Source organism: Kogia breviceps, chromosome 4, assembly GCF_026419965.1.
Source record: "Kogia breviceps isolate mKogBre1 chromosome 4, mKogBre1 haplotype 1, whole genome shotgun sequence".
Lineage (NCBI taxonomy): Eukaryota > Metazoa > Chordata > Mammalia > Artiodactyla > Physeteridae > Kogia > Kogia breviceps.
The window spans coordinates 13,473,296-13,495,643 of record NC_081313.1 but is presented as its reverse complement, the minus strand read 5'-3'; the positions used below and the strand labels follow the sequence as shown (position 1 = coordinate 13,495,643).

General features: G+C 40.4%; 1 pseudogene; it reads right to left on the bottom strand.

Moving 5' to 3' along the window:
* Positions 1-430: 430 nt before the first annotated feature.
* LOC131755429 (large ribosomal subunit protein eL33 pseudogene) lies at positions 431-766 on the bottom strand (annotated as a pseudogene).
* Positions 767-22,348: the final 21,582 nt, after the last annotated feature.

The window sequence follows — 22,348 nt, the reverse complement described above, 5'->3', positions numbered from 1 at the left end:
AGCAGGTGCGGATCCACCTTCTGACAGGTGTCCCTCCTGCCTCCCCAGAACCAGTTCTCCTGAGCCCCTGTGCCCCACTCAGCCTGCCTGTCCACGGCCCTACCCTGTGAGTACTGCTGCCCTCTGCCCGGGGCCGAATCCCGTGGGTCAGCTGGGGAAGGCAGCCCTCCAACCCATCTGGGCCCTGGGCACACAGGTAGGGGAGGGTCAAGTTCAGGCAAGATCCCCTGGCAGGCAGTGCCAAGGAGCGTTTGGTGAGTGGCTTTGCAGATCCCCTCACCCCTTCCTTATTCAGGTGCCACCAGTACAGACGTGCAATCCATTGGAAAGGGTGGGGAGGGCAGGGCATGGGGGCATGTCTGCTGCAGGCTGTGCCTTCTTGTCTTTCTTTCTTCCCCCCACACTTTTATTTATTTACTTTTCAATAAGTTTAAATCCTTGAAGTGTACAACATCACACGGATTCTGCGTCCAGCGGCCTTAGCAGGAAGGTTGCTTCGGAATTTGGCACAAATGCCACTGTTTTCACGAGCGCGAGTTATCTTTCCGCAGATTACTCTGGTTTTGTTAGGTTTTCCACCAGGAATCACTGTGTTCTTTGCTTTGTACGCATAAGCACATCTCCTGCCTACATAGAATTTGGTTTCATCTCGAGCATATACACCTTCAGTTTGCAGGAGAGGTGCGTGCTCCCTCAGGTTCCGTAGACCCCACTGATAGCCAGCAAAAATGGCCTTGGACCACAGCCCTCCAGACATATTTGTCATTCTAGAAGTCCTCCACAGGGTCCAAGATGGCTGAAAGAGTGCACCTTATTTTTTTTATTTAGCTATTTAAGACAATGCCGTGTCCTAAAGCTAGAACCATAAATAACACCATCAGGACTCTCTTCTATGTTCATTAAAATGTGGAAGGAACAGACAAAGCCAGTTTGTTCTCATGTGAGTGTCCACAGTAAGGGACGTTCAGAACTGCAGAACAGAAATCAGACTTGCATGATCAGACATGGGAAACTGCTGGAATGGATGGTTAGACAGACATGCTCTTGGTTTCAGCTGGGTTTGAAATAAGCTATTGAGTACAGTTAAGAAAACGTTTAGTGTAGACACCGAACATGCACAAAGAACTTCTATGGATTATCTAACTTGGAGAGACAAAGGGAGAGACACCACATGGTGGTTGGTCTGCCCGATATTGTACCAAAGAACACGTGCTCTTAAGTGAGAATTAAATGGGAGGTAGCCCTGATGTTGATCCCAGGCTCCTCTGGTCTCATGATCATGTCACAGTACTGAAAATAATTCTTGTTTGCATATATGCTGTTCATACAAAATGGCCCTTAAATGCAAGCCGGTCATTTCATTTGGTGTGGAAATGATGAAACAAATCCATGGTGATGTGAGAAGAGATCAGGCTGCTTTGGACTTGGGAGAGAAGGAAGTTCTGCCTTTGTTTGGCAGATGGGTAATTTTCTACACATGATTTTTGCCAAATAAGCTGATTTTAGAATCTAACCTGGATACAGTGCAACTCTACTGGGATTAAAATTTATATTCTCAAAATAATCAGTATGGGGCTTCCCTGGTGGCGCAGTGGTTGAGGGTCCGCCTGCCGATGCAGGGGACGCGAGTTCGTGCCCCGGTCCGGGAAGATCCCACGTGCCGCGGAGCGGCTGGGCCCGTGAGCCATGGCCGCTGAGCCTGTGCGTCCGGAACCTGTGCTCCGCAACGGGAGAGGCCACAACAGTGAGAGGCCCGCGCATCGCAAAATAATAATAATAATAATAATAATAATAATAATAATCAGTATGTTAAGACTTGAATTAGGAAAAGCAAACATGTTTTCATATACATTAGAAACTATAAAAGATTAAACATAATCTGGATAAAATTAACCAACAGCTGAAGCGATCCATCCTCAAAATCATATGAACACTCTCTTTTCTTCCCAAATCTCGATATAGATGCAAGGGTATTTATCAAGTATTGAGGAAATTAAGTTATAGCTACTATAAAATAAATGTTGATGCATCTAATCGTAGTTGGTCAGGAGTAATGTTCCAGAAAATATAAAATCTCACAAGAAGGGATTCAGAGTCAGAATTTTCCAGGGCTAAGTAGACACTGTCCAGGAGGTAGACCAGGAAATTTTCTACTTCTTATCCCCCAACAGATAAATAATGCATAGACTTGGTGAGCCCACCATGGTAGCAAAGGGAGTTGAACTGTTCTGCAGGCTGTATTATCCAGATTGTGGTAGATTGGACACTCTGGCTATAGAAATTATCCTCCTAGGGGGTCCTGATTGAAGATATGGGAATCCTAACAGAAAGCATGCAAACTATTATGTATGGACTAGATGCCAAAGGTTCCATAGCAATTTGTTGTTTGAAAGAATGTATTCCTTATAATTATGAAACTCACAACTAACCATCTGTTTCCATATCCTAGCATCATGTTGGTCAGCAGTGGAAAAATGAACATCTTGTTGTTTTTGATGAGCTCCATTTAGGTTTATCTGGACATATGAAACACTAATGATAATTTAATTCAGCATCTATTGTGTGTCTAGAATGTGAACAGCATGGTAATAGACAGTGGGAGAAAGACTTGGGAAAAAAGTTCCGATTCTCAAGGAGTTTGCAGGCAGCAAAGGAGACAAAGAATGTAGAGTGTGGTCATAGAAGGTGCAGTGGGGTTATTTACTTAAAACATTTATTGAATGTCTACTAACTGGCTGGTACTATGCTTAAAGCTGCAGATACAGACATAAGAGACACAGTCCCCACTCTCAAGGAGGTGATGATACAGTTGCAGGGGCCAGTGGGAAGAGACAGGGTTCCTGACAGTTACAATATGCTGTTCTAAGTGCGATCACAGAGGACAACCCAGGGTGCCTCAGGGAAGACGATCGTACACTCTCCTCCTCTGGGAGAATCAGGGAAGGCTACCCAGAGAGTTGACAATTGGGCTGAGCTTTTTAGGACTGAGCGTTTATTCACTGTTTCATTGGACACATGTGGATTGACTTCCACCCTCTTCTGGGCAGTGTTCTAGGCATATGGGATCTATAGGTCTCTGGCTTCATGGAGTGTGTTTTCCGGGTGGGGGGCACCTGGAGTAGAGGGAATAAGTGAGTAGATATATAAGATCATATCAGCTGCTAAAACTGCTTTAAAATGTTCTATGGGGACAAAACTGAGAAATGTATTTTAACACTGAATCATCTTAAGAGTCAAAAATCCCAGATACTTAAATTCTAATACTTTCATTATTATGCTGAGTTACGAACACATCTTCTAAATACAGCAATAATCTGTTAATATTGGGCTTATTTAACTCATCTAATTAGATTAGCCATTAAAAATGGGGTAAGATGGGAGGATAGAAGATGATGAAGATGAAGATGAAGAAAAAACTAACAGGGCAAAATGTCTCATTGGCAAGTCATAGGCATGAACGAGTATGATGCACTCAAGGAACTGCAAACATACTTAATGTGACCAGTGTGCAGGGTATGAAGCAGCAAGAGGTGGAACTGGAAAGGTGAGCAGAGATCAGATCATAAAGCCAAGGCTGCCAGACTGAGGAACTTGGACTTCCTTCTCAAGGAAGATTCTAGAAGGATAAATTTTGCAGTGGAGTGGGGAATAGTTGGCGGGAGGGCAAAGTTGGAGATGGGAGTTAATTAAAAGGCTGCTGCAATAGTCCAGGGGAGAAATGATGAGGGTCTGAGCTAAGGCAGAGTCAGTGTAGTTGGACGTGAACTCATTTAACAGAGGCAGAATATTTACACACGTGCAGGGAGAGAAAAGAGGCCACCCCCTTCCCCGCCCCCCAAAACAAACCCGAAGAACGAGAAGGCGTTGCAGGGGTGAAGAGAGAATGGTGTCCTGGAAAGCCAAGGGGGGTGTAAGCAGGAGGAGGTGGTCAACTGTCAATCATAACAGAAGGTTGTGACATGGAGACGGAGAACTGTCTGCAATTTAGCGACAGTGAGTTGAGGGGCCACCTGTACCAGAGAAGTTTTAATAGAATGAGTGGGGGATGGGGGTGAGGGTGAGGGCTCTGTATAAGGATGAGGAAGTAGAAATTATATAAGATTAAAGAGCCAATGAGGAATTCAAAGCGCAGACGGTGGTTGGAAAGAACTCTTCCAAGAACGTTGACTCTGGAAAGACAAATGAGTGGATTTAGAGAACGAATCCAGAAGGTTTCTCCCCTTTATCAGTGTGAGAGGATTTGGGTTATTATTTTAAGCTGGAGCTAATGAAAGGGAAAGGGAGAGAGAGAGACAGACAGAAATTTTGGAGAAAAAGGAACCCTGGCTCCCAGAGTTTGGGGACTGTGTATCCAGAGCAGAGACGGCATGGCTTTCAATAGAAGAGAACAAGTTCTATGAAGATGGAATTAAGGAGTTGGGATGGTCAATTTTCTGTGTCAACTTGATGGGGCTAAAGGATGCCCAGAGAGCTGGTAAAGTGGGTGTGGCTCTGAGAGTGTCTCTGGAAGAGATGAACATTGGAATCAGTAGACTGAGGAAAGAAGATCGTCCTCACCAATGCCGGCAGGCATCGTCTAATTTGTTGAGGCCTCAACTAGAACAAATAGCTGAGGAAAGAAGAGTTCTCTCTCTTTGCTTGAACTGAGACATCCTTCTCCTGTTCTCAGACATCGGTGTTCCTGGTTCTCAGGCCTTCTGACTTGGGCTGGGGCTTACACTGGCCCTATTCTCAGGCCTTCAGACTGGGACTGAATTACACCACTGGTTTTCTTGGTCCTCCAGCTTGCAAAAGGCAGGTCAGGGGCTGTGTCATCCTCCGTAACTGTGTGAGTCAGTTCCTACAATAAACTACCTACCTGCCTATCCGCTTCTGTTTCTCCAGAGAATCCTGACTAACACAGGAGGTTGCTTGCATCACAGATGCGGTTGTGTTTGTGGATTGGGAAGCTGGAAGCCAACAGAACTCAGTGCTCACAGGTTCTATTTTCTCTATGAAGTAGGTGGAAAGGCCAGATGCTGAGTAAGGACGATAATATGTAATAGTAAGCTTGGGAGAGGAGGAGAAAAAGAGCAAAAGTCAAAATAAGGGATGAAAGTAATTCTGCCTAATGGATAAGATACGGTTTTGTGAACGAGGTGGTATTGGGTTTGGCCCTAATGTGGACACAATTTAGGAAAATGGAGAGGGAGGAGTAAGTTCCAGGGAGAAGACCAGCATGAGCACAGGTGAAAAAACAGAAGAGTGAAGGTCATGTCAAGGTCACCAACTCACAAAAGTGCGAATGTTGGTTTGATAGCAGGATACACGAAGGGAATTATACAGATACAATGGTTCAAAAATGTCATATTTGTCATTTGTGTCTCTGGGATCTAACATGATTCCTGGCACCGATATGGGCCCTCAATGAATATGTGTTACATGAGTGAGAGCAACTTCATTTGCTCCTCAGCAAATTATGAAAATTAAAATAAACATCCAGGGACAAGCAATGAATACTAATTTCCTTTTTTTTTTAAATAGCGAAACATCATTACTTCTCACTTTTCATCTATATAGGTGCTCCATAGCATACTAGTGCTACATAACAAACTGTCCTACAACATAGGGGGTTAAAAAAGCAGACTTTGGGCTTCCCTGGTGGCGCAGTGGTTGAGAGTCCGCCAGCCGATGCAGGGGACGCGGGTTCGAGCCCCGGTCCGGGAGGATCCCACATGCCGTGGAGCGGCTGGGCCTGTGAGCTATGGCCGCTGAGCCTGCGCGTCCAGAGCCTGTGCTCCACAACGGGAGAGGCCACAACGGTGAGAGGCCCGCGTACCACAAAAAAAAAAAAAAAAAAAAAAAAAGGATTGGGTGGGCCAAAAGGTCCAATCGGTTTTTTCTAGTAGCACTTAGTTGTTATTAATTTCATTTGAAACAACTTTGTTAGATTGTATGTGACAGCTGTCATATCAGAGTGCATTTTGTCCTATAAAGGATAAACTAGTCACGTTGGATTTGTAGCTGTATTTTGTGTATTTCTTTTTAAAAATTTATTTATAGTATATTTTTTAAAAACATTTGAACAAGTTGTCAACATCTATTACAAATTAGGCAATTTCACATAAAATTAAAAAAAAAACCCTTTCTTGCTTGTTTTGAATCCCTGGAAGATCTGGAAATATTGAACCTACAATCTTAATGGCAACAACTGTCTAGATTCGGGTAGCATCTGCCTTGGAAGATACCTTGTTGTCAAAAAAGTCTGAAATGCTACCAGGAAAATTCCCCATTTTAGGGGTTCCCATTGTACGGTGGTATGTCTAAGTCCCTGAGAAGCCCTGAATAATGTTCATATTACTGATAATGATAAAAATAACTTTAATTTTGTTTAATGCAGGATTTTCCAGTGGACAAGAAAACATTTTTTTTTTTTAGAAAGTAAATATACTTTGAGACATGTAGAAGCAAAATGTAAGCAGGACCTCATGGAAGTCAGTGCTCCAGACCTGCATGCAAATGCTTGAATCTGGGATCCTTGGTTCATGACATACATGGAATACTTTTTTGCAAAAATGGCTGCAATATTTTTCCTCTCTGTGCCTATGCCTTTGTTAAGTCACCCTCCACAGTGACTTTGGCCTTGGTCTAGTGACTTGTTTGGCTAATAGAGCAAAACCAAATATGACACACACATACACTTAAAATTCCTTGCGGGGCTTCCCTAGTGGCGCAGTGGTTGGGAACTGCCTGCCAATGCAGGGAACACGGGTTCGAGCCCTGCTCTGGAAAGATCCCACGTGCCGCGGAGCAACTAAGCCCTGTGAGCCACAACTACTGAGCCTGCGCGTCCGGAGCCTGTGCTCCGCAACGGGAGAGGCCGCGACAGTGAGAGGCCCGCGCACCGCGATGAAGAGTGGCCCCCACTCGCCACAACTGGAGAAAGCCCTCGCACAGAAACGAAGACCCAACACAGCCAAAAATAAATAAATAAATTTATATTAAAAAAAAAAATTCCTTGCGCATTAGGTCTTGCCTTCACTTGCTGGGCTTAGAATTCCGAGACCATCATTTGAATAAGCCCGAGCTAGTCTGCTGGAGAGATCACGTGGTGGAGAACTGAGGTGTCCCAGATTACGACCCAAGCCAACTGCCAGCCTTCAGTCATTTCCAACTTACTACAAATATATACGTGAACCCAGCTGCTATCTCCTGGTGCAGGTAAATCTTCCCAGCTGAGCCCTGCCCAAATAGACAATGCACAGAATCATGAACAAATAAGTGGGTGTCATTTTAAGTCACTAAATTTGGGGACTGTATACCAATGGAAGACAGATACCCATCACTATCTGAAATTAGTATACTTGCTTGTTTGCTGCCCTCCCTTCTAGGATTTAAGCCTTGTGAAGCCAAGAACTTTGTCTTGTTTACACTGTGGTCATCAAGCCTAGAACAGAGTCTGGGAGCCACCCACAGAAGCCCACAGGAAATATTTGTTGAATGAATGAACCATTTCTCATGGGGTGACCTCCTCTGCTCCTCCTTTTTAGGGAAGGGCAGGGAAGAGGTTAAAGAGAGGAAAGAGAAGGAGAAGTTGGGAGAAGCGAGGGGATTATAAACCTAGGTGTCAACAATGCTCAAAAAATTTTTTTAACACTGGAAAATTTCAACCTACACGAAAGTAGAGACACTGACTTAATAAACTCCTTTTGAACTTGAATTCCTGCTTCAGTAATTATTATTCACTAGTTTTGAGCAAAAATGTTTCTGAAATATCTGGATAGGCCAACGCCATTAGATACAAGGTGTGTGTGTCTGTTTTTTTTTTTTTTTTTTTTTTTTTTGCGGTACGCGGGCCTCTCACTGTTGTGGCCTCTCCCGTTGCGGAGCACAGGCTCCGGACGCGCAGGCCCAGCGGCCATGGCTCACAGGCTTAGCTGCTCCGCGGCACGTGGGATCTTCCCGGACCAGGGCACGAACCCGTGTCTCCCGCACCGGCAGGCGGACTCTCAACCACTGCGCCACCAGGGAAGCCCCTGTGTGTCTGTTTTTTAACTCAATTGATTCTTAGTCTATTAGAGAGAAAAATGACTTGAAGGCCTTTTAATTTTTTTCCTAAATACGATATTACAAATGAAGCAGCCACTCTTGCTCATAAAACTCCAATCCTTTCAAAATCTTGGCATGTTATTTTAAAGACTGCTATAGATTAACTACATTATGAACTGAATCCAGAAGTCTTGGATGAAAAAATGCAATAATTTTAACTGGTTAAAAGGAAGAAATGAAAGAAAATGCAAGATTAAGACCAAGTTGTTGTTTTTTTTAATATGAAATCATCAACATAGGTGAAATTATTTCAGAGCAAAGATCAAAGACCTGACAGTTTTCAAGGAAGCTAAAGAATGTACCATATGGATACTGTGGATCTACAAATATGTAGACACGTGGGCTTATATCCTGGATTGGACAGGTGTTTTAAATGTCATTTGCTCAAGTTCTGGGTCAATATGAATTTCAAAGGACCAACATTTGAGCATTGGCTATTATTCTTCAAAGCTATTTTACTGTCTAATGAATTTACTGCCAAGATACCTCTGCAAATAATTTTGCCTCAATTGTTTTTTTAAATTAGCCTTTATTTGGTTTATAAAATTGCCTGAGGATCTTAGGATCAAAAGTCTTATTACTCCTGCCTCGATTTTTACCATTAAAAGTACACAAGCAGGGCTTCCCTGGTGGCGCAGTGGTTGAGAATCCGCCTGCCGATGCAGGAGACACGGGTTCGTGCCCTGGTCCGGGAAGATCCCACATGCCGCGGAGCAACTAAGCCCGTGAGCCATGGCCTCTAGGCCTGCGCGTCCGGAGCCTGTGCTCCGCAACCGGAGAGGCCACAACAGTGAGAGGCCCGCATACCGCAAAAAAAAAAAAAAAAAAAAGAAGTACACAAGCAGAACAGTTGAAACACTTGTACATAAAAAAATAGGCAGCTGTATTATGCAATCTCATTAAGACTTTGATTGTTGTATTTTTGAAATCATGTGTATGGTCAAATTTCAAATGCTACAGAAGCCACAGAGTAAAAAGTAACTCTATATACCACCCTTGCCCACCTGTCCCACAGTGCTTTTTCTAAGAGTCAATAATATGACTTGTATCATATTATTGTTTCTTGTATCCTTTTAGAACTAATCAATGCACATCCAGCATTTAGGTAGGTGCTTCCTTTTTATTTCTCTCAGGTGATAATATGATATAAATACTATCCAGGACTCTGTTTTCTTTTCTATTATTTCCAACGCATCTCGGCAATTATTCTATGTTTGAATGACCAGGGTTATGTCAGTGTTTTCAGTGTTACATGGTATTCCATCGTATGATGTCCTATAATTTATTTTATGATTTTCCTATTGGTGGAAATTTAAGTTGTTTTAATCTTTTACTGCTATAGAAGATGCCACAATTAAAAAGTACAGCACACTATCTTTAAGCATATGTGTAAGTGCACCTGTAAGATAAAAGCCCCAAAGTGGAATTGCTGAGGCAAGAGGTATACACATTTTAAACTTTAATAGCTATTGACAACATTCATAAAGATTGTACAAAAATTACACCACCAATGTATGATGTTCCTATTTCTCCAAACCTTTGCCCACTCAGGGTGCCACATAATTTTGCCAAGATGACAGGTAAGAAATGCAATCATGTTGTATTTCATTTGCAATTCTCTTATTTTGAGGTAAATATATTTTCATAGGTATAAAAATATTTATTTTTCCTTTTCTGTAAATTATCTATTCATGACATTTGCCCATGTCTATAAAATTATTGGTTTCTTTCTTACCAATTGGTTTCTTTCTTTCTTACATTATAATAAATCAACAATATTTATAGTAAGCATTATATATATTTATGGACATTAAAGACATCAATCTTTACATGAATATTGCTAAATTTTTTGTAGTTTGCTATTTGTCAGTTGACTTTGATCACTTTGTGGTGGAATTTTTTTATATGTTAACGTATAAGCAACATATTCTACCTTTGAAGTCTCCTGTTTGGAAGTCAAGACTATAAAGAATATACCATATTTGTTCTGTGACTTTAGATTTAATCTAAATTTTAAAAAAATGTTTGCTAAGGCCATGCAGATCATCATGCTTCCTAGGTGAAATCTGAGATGATTCTAACAGCAACCGGGTAGACCGTGAGTCCCCTGAAGGAACTTATATTCCTCATCATAGTGGATCTTTGAAAGGATTCTGCACCTCAGATGACAGAGAACATAGCACTTAAGATACAGGAAAAGAGTCTACATTTAAAATTTTACTATGGAAAACAAAGGTTAGTTGGGGGAAACATTTGCTTTTATGCTCAATAAAATTTAAGAGTAGATAAATTCTGGAAAGAAGAGATGAAAACCCCAGTCTCACATGAATAAGAATACACCTGAGGGGCAGGTAGAAATAAGAAATAACTGATTGCAAAGGGGAAGACTGAAAACAATGCAAAGAAAAAATTACAGAAGTCAAGTTGTCATTTGAAGACCTGTTGATACTGCAGAAAAACAAATCATTAGGTGAAACACACACACACACATATCTTAGAATACACAGGAAAGGACAAAAATACAAAAAGGTGAGGCAAAAGAAGAAAGAAAAAAGCAATGAAAATGGAAGATGAAGAGCAGAGATGGAGAGCTGCCGATCTTGCTGAAGACACTAGAAGGAATGGAGTAAAGTGATAATGAGGACATTTGAGCACTCAGCTTTCTTCACTGCAAGCTAAAGAAAACCATTCTGGTTAACTTAACAAAAAAGGAATTTACTTAGGGCTTCCCTGGTGGCGCAGTGGTTGAGAATCCGCCTGCCGATGCAGGGGACACGGGTTCGTGCCCTGGTCCGGGAGGATCCCACGTGCCGCGGAGCGGCTGGGCCCGTGAGCCACGGCCGCTGAGCCTGCCCGTCCGGAGCCTGTGCTCCGCAAAGGGAGAGGCCACGACAGTGAGAGGCCCGCGTACCGCAAAAAAAAAAAAAAAAAAAAAAAAAAGGAATTTACTTAAAAATATTGGTTAATTCACAATATCTCCCAGAGGGTCCTAGAATCAGGCTTGGAGTCTAGGTAAGCAGGAAGTAGGCAGATAATCAGGCAAAGATATTACAGCTTGGACTGCAGAAGTATTGAATGCTGGATCCGAAATGCTTCCACCTCGCTGCTGTGCCTGGCACTTGGGTACCGCTGCCCTGCTGCCGCCATCCTGTTTCTTCCCATAAGATGCTTTTATTTCAACGTCTGCAGTGGCACACCTCAGTGAGTAAGCATAGATCATGTATCTGTATGCCAGCCACCAGGGAGGTAGTGAATATGCAGCCTCTGACGTTCTCATTTTCTGTAGAGGTTTATAGGCTTTTCCAAGTACAATGGGGGATTCTTCAAACATAGAAAAAGCCTAGATTAACAGGCACAAACTTCTATGTATAAAATAAATAAGCTACAGCTCAAGGAATATAGCCAATATTCTATAACAACTTTAAATGGACTATAATCTATAAAAATATCAAATCACTATGTTGTACACCTGAAACCAATATAATAATGTAAATCAACCATACTTCAATAAAAAAGAAAGAAAGAAAGAAAAAGCCTAGAGGGTGGGCTGGACCCAGGGACTTGTTTCTAACGAATAGAATACAATAAAAGTGATGGGATATTACTTCCAAGAGTAGGTTACAAAAGACTGACTTCCCTCTTGCTGAATTCCCTCTCTCTGGCTCTTCTCACTCGCTCAGTTGACGAAGCCAGCTGCCCTGTTGAACTGAGCACCTGGCAAGGAACTGAAGACCCCACAGGGCAGCAGCCAGAGCGGAACTGAGGCCCTCACTTCAGTATCCTTTGGAAAAATGGAATTGAGCCAACAAACCCATGAGTGAGCTTGGAGGCAGGTCCTTTCCCAGTGGAACCTTAAGGTGGTTCAGTCCCAGCTGGCACCTTGCTTGCAGCCTGGGACAGGTGCTAAGCCAGGGACACTCAGCTGAGCCCTGCCCAGGTTCTCGACCCATAGAAATGGTGAGATAATTTATGCTGTGGTTTTAATCTACCAAGTTTTAGAGCAACAGCAATAGAAAACTAATTGACAAAAACAAAACCCAATATACTTCTTAATGATTCTTCGGCCAAGAGTTAATCGAAACTAAACCTCTTAATTATTTAGGGGAAAATAGCAATGAAAAAAATCACAAATCAAAACATACAGCTGAACTTTCACTTCTGACCTCAATGGTGTGGTTTGCAGTAGACCAGTGCTTCTAGGAGAACTACCAGGAAAGCTGGATATATTGAAAAAGGGATTCTGTTTGAAAGCTTAGAGACAGCTGAAGCAGCTTGGACTTGAGGGACCAAGTTCCTAGAGATAAAGAAGCTTATTGGGTTGGATTTCTGCTAAGGCTGGGAATTAGGGAGCTAATATCCCAGAGAGAAAGAAGAGGATGGAAGCTGGTAAAGTATTTCCCCTTCCTTGCCAAAGAATGTGGCATTCTTCCCCATCCCCTTCACATCCCCTGACACCCGCGCCGCCAAGACCGGAAGTACAGTTCGCATAGCTCCTCAGGGGTGCGTCCTGGGCTTGGAGCGAGCACGCCTACAGACAGCCATCTCTGTAGCGCATGCTCACATGGAATCGCCCATCTCCCCCTCTTCGCTCCCCTTGTGCCGCTTTCCTGCTCCCAGGAATGGTAATTCCTAATGAACTAATAGCTCATAAGCCCTCTGTCTGAGGCTTTGTTCAGCATTAAAACTAGATTCAAAATAAATGAACAGAAACGAAAACATTTTTAAGACACCAGTGATGGGTAATTAGGAAACATAATGGAAAACACACCCCACAATTTTTATTAGGTTTTGTTTTCATTATCGGTTCAAAATATTTTCTAATTTCCATTGTAATTTCTCCTTCTGAACGATAGATTAATATATGTGAAGTGCTTAAAAGGTACATGGTAAGCACTATATAAGTGCTAGCCTTTGTTATTGAAAAGCATAAAGATATGTACACACACTCCTATATATATACACACATAAACATACAGAATTACAAGATAACTTTTACAATATATATGACAGAGAAAATAATAACAACAGCTAGATTTTATGGAGTTCCCTGAACAGGGTCTCTCTATGGCAACACTATGTCCTATTATTCACATTTTGCAAATAAGGAAACTGAGGCACAGTAATTTGTCCAAGTCAAACAGCTGGTACATGATGGAGCCTAATTTTGAACATAGGCAATCTTATTACATAAAGGACATTTGAATTCTGGTCCAGTTTACATAATGAGAGGCATAGTTACCATCTTCCCTTCTCAAACCCTATTAAAATAAGAATATCTAAATAAATCCACAAGATATTGAAAAGCCAGTGGGGGGTGCCAGTGGATTAATAAAACCGAAAATTCTGTGACATACGAAGTAGTTGGTAATTAATTAATCGTAAATGCTAATGGAGCTGAGAAACTACAACCTTACAACTCTGTGACTTGAGCTCCAAAAAATTCGCAGGACCAGGAGAAAGCACGAGTACTGGTGGTCTGCCAGATTCTGAAAAGACAACCGAGAGAATTGTTTTTTTCCCCCAACCCCACCCCTAGAGAGAGGCTGCTTCTGGAACTGATTCCCAGCTCACTCCCTCTGGAATTGTGAAGGAGGAATTCTGACGTGGGAGGCCTTGGGAATGGGCCCCGGGCTGGAGCTCATCCCAAGATGCAAGGTTCCTTAGGATCCCAGGTCCCCTAGGGCATGACAAGGGATGTGGGATCTCACATCCACAAACCTGGAATGTAGCCAATATTTTATAATAACTATAATCTATAAGCTATAATACAGTATAATCTGTAAAAATATCGAATCACTATGTTGTACACCTGAAACTAATATTGTAAATCAACTCTACTTCAATAAAAAGAAAGAAAGAAAAAGCCTAGAGAGTGGGCTGGACCCACACTTGCTTCTAACAAACAATACAATAAAAGTGATGGGTTATGGCTTCCAAGAGTAGGTTACAAAAGACTGACTTCCCTCTTGCTGAATTCTCTCTCTCTGTCTCTTCTAATTTGCACAGTTGATGAAGCAAGCTGCCATACTGAGCAGTTCCACATGAATCCAGCTTTAGATACCTTCCTTGCAGGAAGCCAAGGTAAAGACCTATCTCAACAAACACAGCAAGCAGCTGCTGAGGTTCTCAAAGTTCTAGGCAGGGCCATCTGGAACCTGGAGAGTAACTGCAGCTTGGTTTTACATCTGTACTGTGTCCATCCCATATGGCTTCAGTTTTATACTGCTTGGCCCATGGGTTCTACTTTAATGACTTTCCCTTAGGAAATAATCAGAAAAATGAAAAGAAAAATGTCTGTATTGATGCATATACAAACATTATTGCTAATAGCCCTGGCCTGCCCTTCTCCCATTAAAAAAACAAACAAACAAACAAACAAACAAAAACCCAAAAATAGAAAAAAGAGAAAAGAATAGGCAACAACCAAAATATCCTAGGAGGAAATAAATAAATGAGACATCCATATAATATATGGTGCCATCTCTCCAATAAAAAGTATATTTTAGAAAGATATGAAAAAAATGATCAAAATATACTCTCTGTAGAGTAGAATTCCCTTAGCTGAGCCATAATGCTTGGAAGGACCAGAGGGTTTAGTTAATTAACTAAAGGAAATCTTCCTGATGAGTATGCATCCTAAAGACTAGCTTGTAGAGAAGATTTCTTATGCTGATAAGGGTGTTCTTTGTCCTTATGTCCCCTCCTAAAGTAATTGGTCCCTCTCTCCTCTGGCTCTTACTCTAGCATTAAGACCCATCTTAAGGTTTCCTTGTCTTTGTCTCCCCTGGAGGCTATTGGAACCTAGTCAATTGGTACCTTTCTGTTTACCCCCACCCCCAGGTGGAATGGAGGGGCTTGTGGAAGGTATCTCTGGGTGCTTCAGAGGAAAGTATGAAACAAAAAGAAAGCATTTGCACAACATAACTTTTCCCTCCTAGCAGACACTCTGACTCTACCTCTGCTGCTTCATTATTCCAGTGGAGACTGTGGCTCTTTTCCTCCTCTTACCAAAGATCGTCTCCTTGTAAAGGGTTTCTAGAGTGGAGAGAAAAGCTCCTTCCCTACAAATGCACATGTTTGTTATTCCCGGATGGTAGAATTAGGAGTCACTGTTTTCTTTTTCTATTTGGTTTTCTGTGTTTTTCAAAATTTCAACAAACAACATATATGTAGGGGAGAAAAAAATAATTTTCTCTCTACCTTTCTAGGATCTTGGCTGAGAAGCCCCCGTTAGTAAAAGATAGATTAACAGGAGAAAAACAAACAGAAGTTTAATGACATGTATACCTCCTGTATACATTTAAGACACGCAGGAAAACAGAGTAACTCCTTGAAATGGCCCAAGCCACCACCTTAAATACCATCTTCAACTAAAGACAAAAGATAAATAAGTGTGTGTTGGGACAGTGGGTACAGTTATGGGGAAAGCACAGTAAACAAGGGTAAGGTTGTTTTGCAGATTTAGGTCATTGCCTTCTCCATTGACAAGAGTTTCTATAGATTTAGAATCATTCTTCTCTTCCTAATACAGGGAGGGATACAACCTTACAAATGGAGATTTTCCTTATAAATGTAAATGTCCCTTACAAAGAGCAACTTCTTAGTTTTCAGAGCTTTTCCTGAGTCTGCTGTTTCTTAAAAATAATCAGCTCAAGATAATCCTTATGCCAAAGAGGCATATTTTGGGCTGGCATATTCTGCTCCCCTTCATATATAAGTGATAAAATTTGAAAAAAAAATGTAACTAATATCATATTAAATATTTTCTTTTTGTCTGTTTAAGAGTTACTAACATGATCTTTTTAATGATTGGGGATTTCTTCTGTGTGATTTTGGTTTCAAACTCACTTTATTAGGATAACATTTTCTTATACTAGTCGGATTTTTTTTCATATCATCACTAACACCTCTTCTAGAAATACAGATATCATTCTCATTACCATCATCAAAATATTTATCGTTGTTTAGTACATGTTGTTTAGTAGCATGTCCTTTTACTTTAGGAGTTTCAAAATCTAAATAACCAGGAGTCAATAATTTTTAATGTCTAATTTTTAGCTTCTATAAAGCTAATCTCAGAGCCAAAATAATAAGTGGGAAGGCTGTCCACTGAGCATTGGAAAAGATGAAAAATAAGCTGAAAGAAAGTGACTCTCACCAGTCTGAGTTACATCATGCACATGCATTACTTTAATCTATTTTAAATTAGCATTTTATTTTAAGCATATGCTCTTGTATTATGCACAGCCTGTTCAATTAGTCTTTGGACATTGTCCTTTTTTCCTAATTGTTTCTACTTCTTTCAAGATTTAAAAACCTCTAATTTTAACCTTTCTTTTTTTTAATTCTAAGAAAAAAATTAGAATATCCTCCTTTGTATAATTTATCATTTCCTTTTTAGTGTTGCTTTAAAAATTTTAACTCTTTCTCCTTTACTCAGATCTTCGGGGAAATTCTGCTGTTATTTAGGGTGGGAGTTCTCTACCTCGGCACTATTAAAATTTGGGGCCAGATAATTCTTTGTTTTGGGGGCTGTTCTGTGTATTGTAGGATATTAGGCTGCACCTCCGGCATCTACCAAACTCCGGGCCAGAAGCAGTACCCCACTAGTTGTGACAATCAAAAATGCCTCCAGCCACAGACAAGTGTCCCCTGGAGATAGGAGCGAGAGGGGGCAAAGTTGCTTCCTGTTGAGAAACAAAGAGTTAGGGTAAGTTTTAGGCTTGTGTTTCTGTTTTCAATCATGATTTATGAATGAATTATTCTCTGAAGCATTAAAGTAAATAGGTCTTCTATGGCAGGATTGTTTTTTCAGTCAGTACACAGAGAAGGGTGTGCAAATTAATAAAGGGAAGCCTCAGTAAAACTGAGTGAGGAGATCAGAAGGGACAGCTGTCAGGCACATACCACTGGACGTCAACATAAATCCCAATAAGAAGAGACATACCTGCGTTTCTGGAGGGAAGTGACACTACTTTACTTTACAGAAGGAAGAAAGATTTTCTCCTAGCCTGGCAACAGCTCAGCCAATCAGAGACTGTCACAACTCAGCCAATGAAAAGCCACTATATTTCAAATTCCCAGTTTCCTCCAATGGATTTTTGGTTTATAACAGTCCTTCCCAGTTTGCCTTTTTCCTCTATAAAAGAGCTTCCTCTCCTTTGCTTTAGTTGCACATCCTGAATTGCAATTCTTTGCTGCCCCCAAATAAATGCTGGTAAAATAACTGTCTGTTTTATTGTTTTAAGTTAACATTACACCAGGAAATGTATGTCATACTTACTCAACTCAGTGCCCCTCCACTCCTGTTATTTTCTTTCTGCCAATAGTATCAAAAAAACAATTAAAAGAGTATGGTTATGACACTTCATGCTATCAATCTCAAAAGGTCAGTCATGTAACACCCCCACCCCCTAACTTTCCTTGCTACTCAGGAGCAAAAATCTGAAAATGTAGATGAAAGTTCAATTTACCTCTGTTAAAAACAAGCCAACAGGCCCAAGATGGATATACTTATGCTAAGCCCAATGTCACCAAATTGAGACATAATTATAGTTCCAGCTTTTCCAGAAATGAAATTTTAAACCAGTCACTCAGGAATCACCTGATCAGTACTAGTTATGTAATCTGCATGATAGCTTGCTGCCATCACCTAAAGAAATGTAATCTTCCAATAACTAACCCATTTTGTTTTACCTGATATAACTTCCTTGTTCCTGCTCCCTTCTGCTTATAAAAGTCTTTCATTTTGTACAGACCTCTGAAGTTCCTTTCTATACGCCAGCTTGGATGCTGTCCCATATGAATCAATTTTTACTCAAACTCTTAAAACTTTTAATATGCCTCAGTTTATCTTTTAAGACTGTACTCTGATGTCCATTGTGGCATTAGTCACAATAGCCAAAATATGGAAACCATCTAAGTGCCCATCAGTGGATGAATGGGTAAAGAAAATGTGATCTATAAATATAGTGGAATATTATTTAGTCTTAAGAAAGAAAGAAATCCTGAACTGCTGAACAATCATCAACAGGAAGACAGGTTCTGAGCCCCACGTCAGGCTTCCCAACCTGGGGGGTCTGGCAATGGGAGGAGGAATTTCCAGAGAATTAGACTTTGAAGACTAGCAGGATTTGACTGCAGGACTTTGACAGGACTGGGGGAAACAGAGACTCCACTCTTGGAGGGCACACACAAAGTAGTGTGTGCATCAGGACCCAGGGAGAAGAAGTGACCCCATAGGAGACTGAACCAGACCAACCTGCTAGTGTTGGTGGGTATACTGCAGAGGTGAGGGGTGGCTGTGGCTCACCGCAGGGACAAGGACACTGGCAGCAGAAGTTCTAGGAAGTACTCCTTGGCATGCGCCCTCCCAGAGTCCACCATTAGCCCCACCACTGTAGCCTCCAGTGCTGGGTCACCTCAGGCAAAAAAAACAACAGGGAGGGAACTCAGCCCCACCCATCAGCAGACAAGCGGATAAAAGTTTTACTGAGCCCTGCCCACCAGAGCAACAGCCAGCTCTACCCACCACCAGTATCTCCCATCAGGAAGCTTGCACAAGCCTCTTAGATAGACTCATCCACCAGAGGGCAGACAACAGAAGAAAGAAGAACTACAATCCTGCAGCCTGTAGAATGAAACCACATTCACAGAAAGATAGACAAAATGAAAAGGCAGAGGACTATGTACAAGATGAAGGAACAAGATAAAACCCCCCAAAAAACCAATTAAATGAAGTGGAGATAGGCAATCTTCCAGAAAAAGAATTCAGAATAATGATAGTGAAGATGATCCAGGACCTCGGAAAAAGAATGGAGGCAAAGATCGAGATGATGCAAGAAAAGTTTAACAAAGACCTAGAAGAATTAAAGAACAAACAAACAGAAATGAACAATACAATAACTGAAATGAAAAATACACTAGAAGGAATCAATAGCAGAATAACTGAGGCAGAAGAATGGATAAGTGATGTGGAAGACAGAATTGTGGAATTCACTGCTGCGGAACAGAATAAAGAAAAAAGAATGAAAAGAAATGAAGACAGTCTAAGAGACCTCTGGGACAACATTAAATGCAACAACATTCGCATATAGGTGGCCCAGAAGGAGAAGAGAGAGAGAAAGGACCTGAGAAAATATTTGAAGAGATTATAGTTGAAAACTACTCTAACATGGGAAAGGAAATAGCCACCCAAGTCTACTAAGTGCAGAGAGTCCCAGGCAGGATAAACCCAAGGAGAAACACACTGAGACACATAGGAATCAAATTGGCAAAAACTAAAGATAAAGAAAAATTATTAAAAGCAACAAGGGTAAAATGACAAATAACATACAAGGGAACTTCCATAAGATTAACAGCTGATTTCTCAGCAGAAACTCTACAGGCCAGAAGGGAGTGGCACAATATATTTAATGTGATGAAAAGGAAGAAACTACAACCAAGATTACTCTACCCAGCAAGGATCTCACTCAGATTCGACACAGAAATCAAAAGTTTTACAGACAAGCAAAAGCTAAGAGAATTCAGCACCACCAAACCAGTTCTACAACAAATGCTAAAGGAACTTCTCTAAGTGGGAAACACAAGAGAAGAAAAGGACCTACAAAAACAAACCCAAAACAATTAAGAAAATGGTCATGGGAACATACATATTGATAATTACCTTAAACGTGAATGAATTAAATACTCCAACCAAAAGACACATGCTCGCTCAATGGATACAAAAACAAGACCCATATATATGCTGTTCTACAAGAGACCCACTTCAGACCTAGGGACACATACAGACTGAAAGTGAAGGGATGGAAAAAGATATTCCATGCAAAAGGAAGTCAAAAGAAAGTTGGAATAGCAATACTCATATCAGCTATAATAGACTTTAAAATAAAGAATGTTATAAGACACAAAGAAGAATACTACATAATGATCAAGGGATCAATCCAAGAGGATATAACAATTATAAATATATATGCACCCAACATAGGAGCACCTCAATCCATAAGGCAACTGCTAACAGCTATAAAAGCGGAAATTGACAGCAACACAATAATAGTGGGGGACTTTAACCCCTCACTTACACCAATGGACAGATCATCCAAAATGAAAATAAATAAGGAAACAGAAGCTTTAAATGACACAATAGACCAGATAGATTTAATTGATATTTATAGGACATTCCATCCAAAAACAGCAGATTCCACTTTCTTCTCAAGTGCACATGGAACATTCTCCAGGATAGATCACATCTTGGGTCACAAATCAAGCCTCAGTAAATTTAAGAAAACTGAAATCATATCAAGCATCTTTTCCGACCACAACGCTATGAGATAAGAAATCAACTACAGGGGGAAAAAAGGTAAAAAAACACAAACACGTAGAGGCTAAACAGTACATTACTAAATAACCAAGAGATCACTTAAGAAATCTAAAAGGAAATCAAAAAATACCTAGAGATAAATGACGATGAAAAGACGATGATCCAAAACCTATGGGATGCAGCAAAAGCAGTTCTAAGAGGGAAGTTTACAGCAAAACAATCTTACCTCAAGAAAGAAGAAAAATTTCAAATAAACAATCTAACCTTACACCTAAAGGAACTAGAGAAAGAAGGACAAACAAAACCCAAAGTTAGTAGAAGGAAAGAAATCATAAAGATCAGAGCAGAAAAAAATGAAATAGAAACAAAGAAAACAATAGCAAAGATCAATAAAACTAAAAGATGGTTCTTTGAGAAGATAAACAAAATGACAAACCATTAGCCAGACTCATCAAGAAAAAGAGGGAGAGGACTCAAATCAATAAAATTAGAAATGAAAAAGGAGAAGTTACAATGGACACTCAGAAATACAAAGCATCCTAAGAGACTACTACAAGCAATTCTATGCCAATAAAATGGAAACCTGGAAGAAATGGACAAATTCTTAGAAAGGTAGAACCTTCCAAGACTGAACAAGGAAGAAATAGAAAATATGAAGAAACCAATCACAAGTAATGAAATTGAAACTGTGATTAAAAATCTTCCAACAAACAAAAGTCCAGGACCAGATGACTTCACAGGTGAATTCTACCAAACATTTAGAGAAGAGCTAACACCCATCCTTTTCAAACTCTTCCAAAAAATTGTAGAGAAAGGAACACTCTCAAACTCATTCTATGAGTCCACCATCATCCTGATAACAAAACCAGACAAAGATACTACAAAAAAAAAAAAGAAAATTACAGACCAATATCCCTGATGAATATAGATGTAAAAATCCTCATCAAAATACTAGCCAACAGAATCTAACAACACATTAAAAGGATCATACACCATGATCAAGTGGGATTTATCCCAGGAATGCAAGGATTCTTGAATATACACAAATCAATCAATGTGATACACCACATTGACAAATTGAAGAAGATAAACCATATGATCATCTCAATAGACACAGAAAAAGCTTTTGACAAAATTCAACACCCATTTAGGATAAAAACTCTCCAGAAAGTGGGCATAGAGGGAACTTAACTCAACATAATAAAAGCCATATATGACAAACCCAGAGCAAACATCATTCTCAATGGTGAAAAACTGAAAGCATTTCCTCTAAGATCAGGAACAAGTCAAGGATGTCCACTCTTGCCACTATTATTCAACATAGTTTCGGAAGTCCTAGCCACGGCAATCAGAGCAGAAAAAGAAATAAAATGAATCCAAATTGTAAAAGAAGTAAAACTGTCACTGTTTGCAGATGACATGATACTATACATAGAGAATCCTAAAGATGTCACCACAAAACTACTAGAGCTAATCAATGAATTTGGTAAAACTGGAGGTTAAAAAATTAATACACAGAAATCTCTTGCATTCCCATACACTAACAAAAAAAGACTAGAAAGGAAATTAAGGAAACAATGCCCTTCACCATTGCAACAAAAAGAATAAAATACCTAGGAATAAACCTCCCTAAGGAGGTAAAAGACCTATACTCAGAAAACTGTAAGACACTGATAAAAGAAATCAAAGATGACAAAATCAGATGGAGTATACCACGTTCTTGGATTGCAAGAGTCAATATCGTGAAAATGACTTTACTCCCCAAAGCAATCTACACATTCAATGCAATCCCTATCAAGTTACCAATGGCATTTTTTACAGAACTCGAACAAAAAATCTTAAAATTTATATGGAAACACAAAAGACCCCAAATAGCCAAAGCAATCTTGAGGGGAAAAAAAAGTAACTAGAGGAATTAGACTCCCTGACTTCAGACTATAC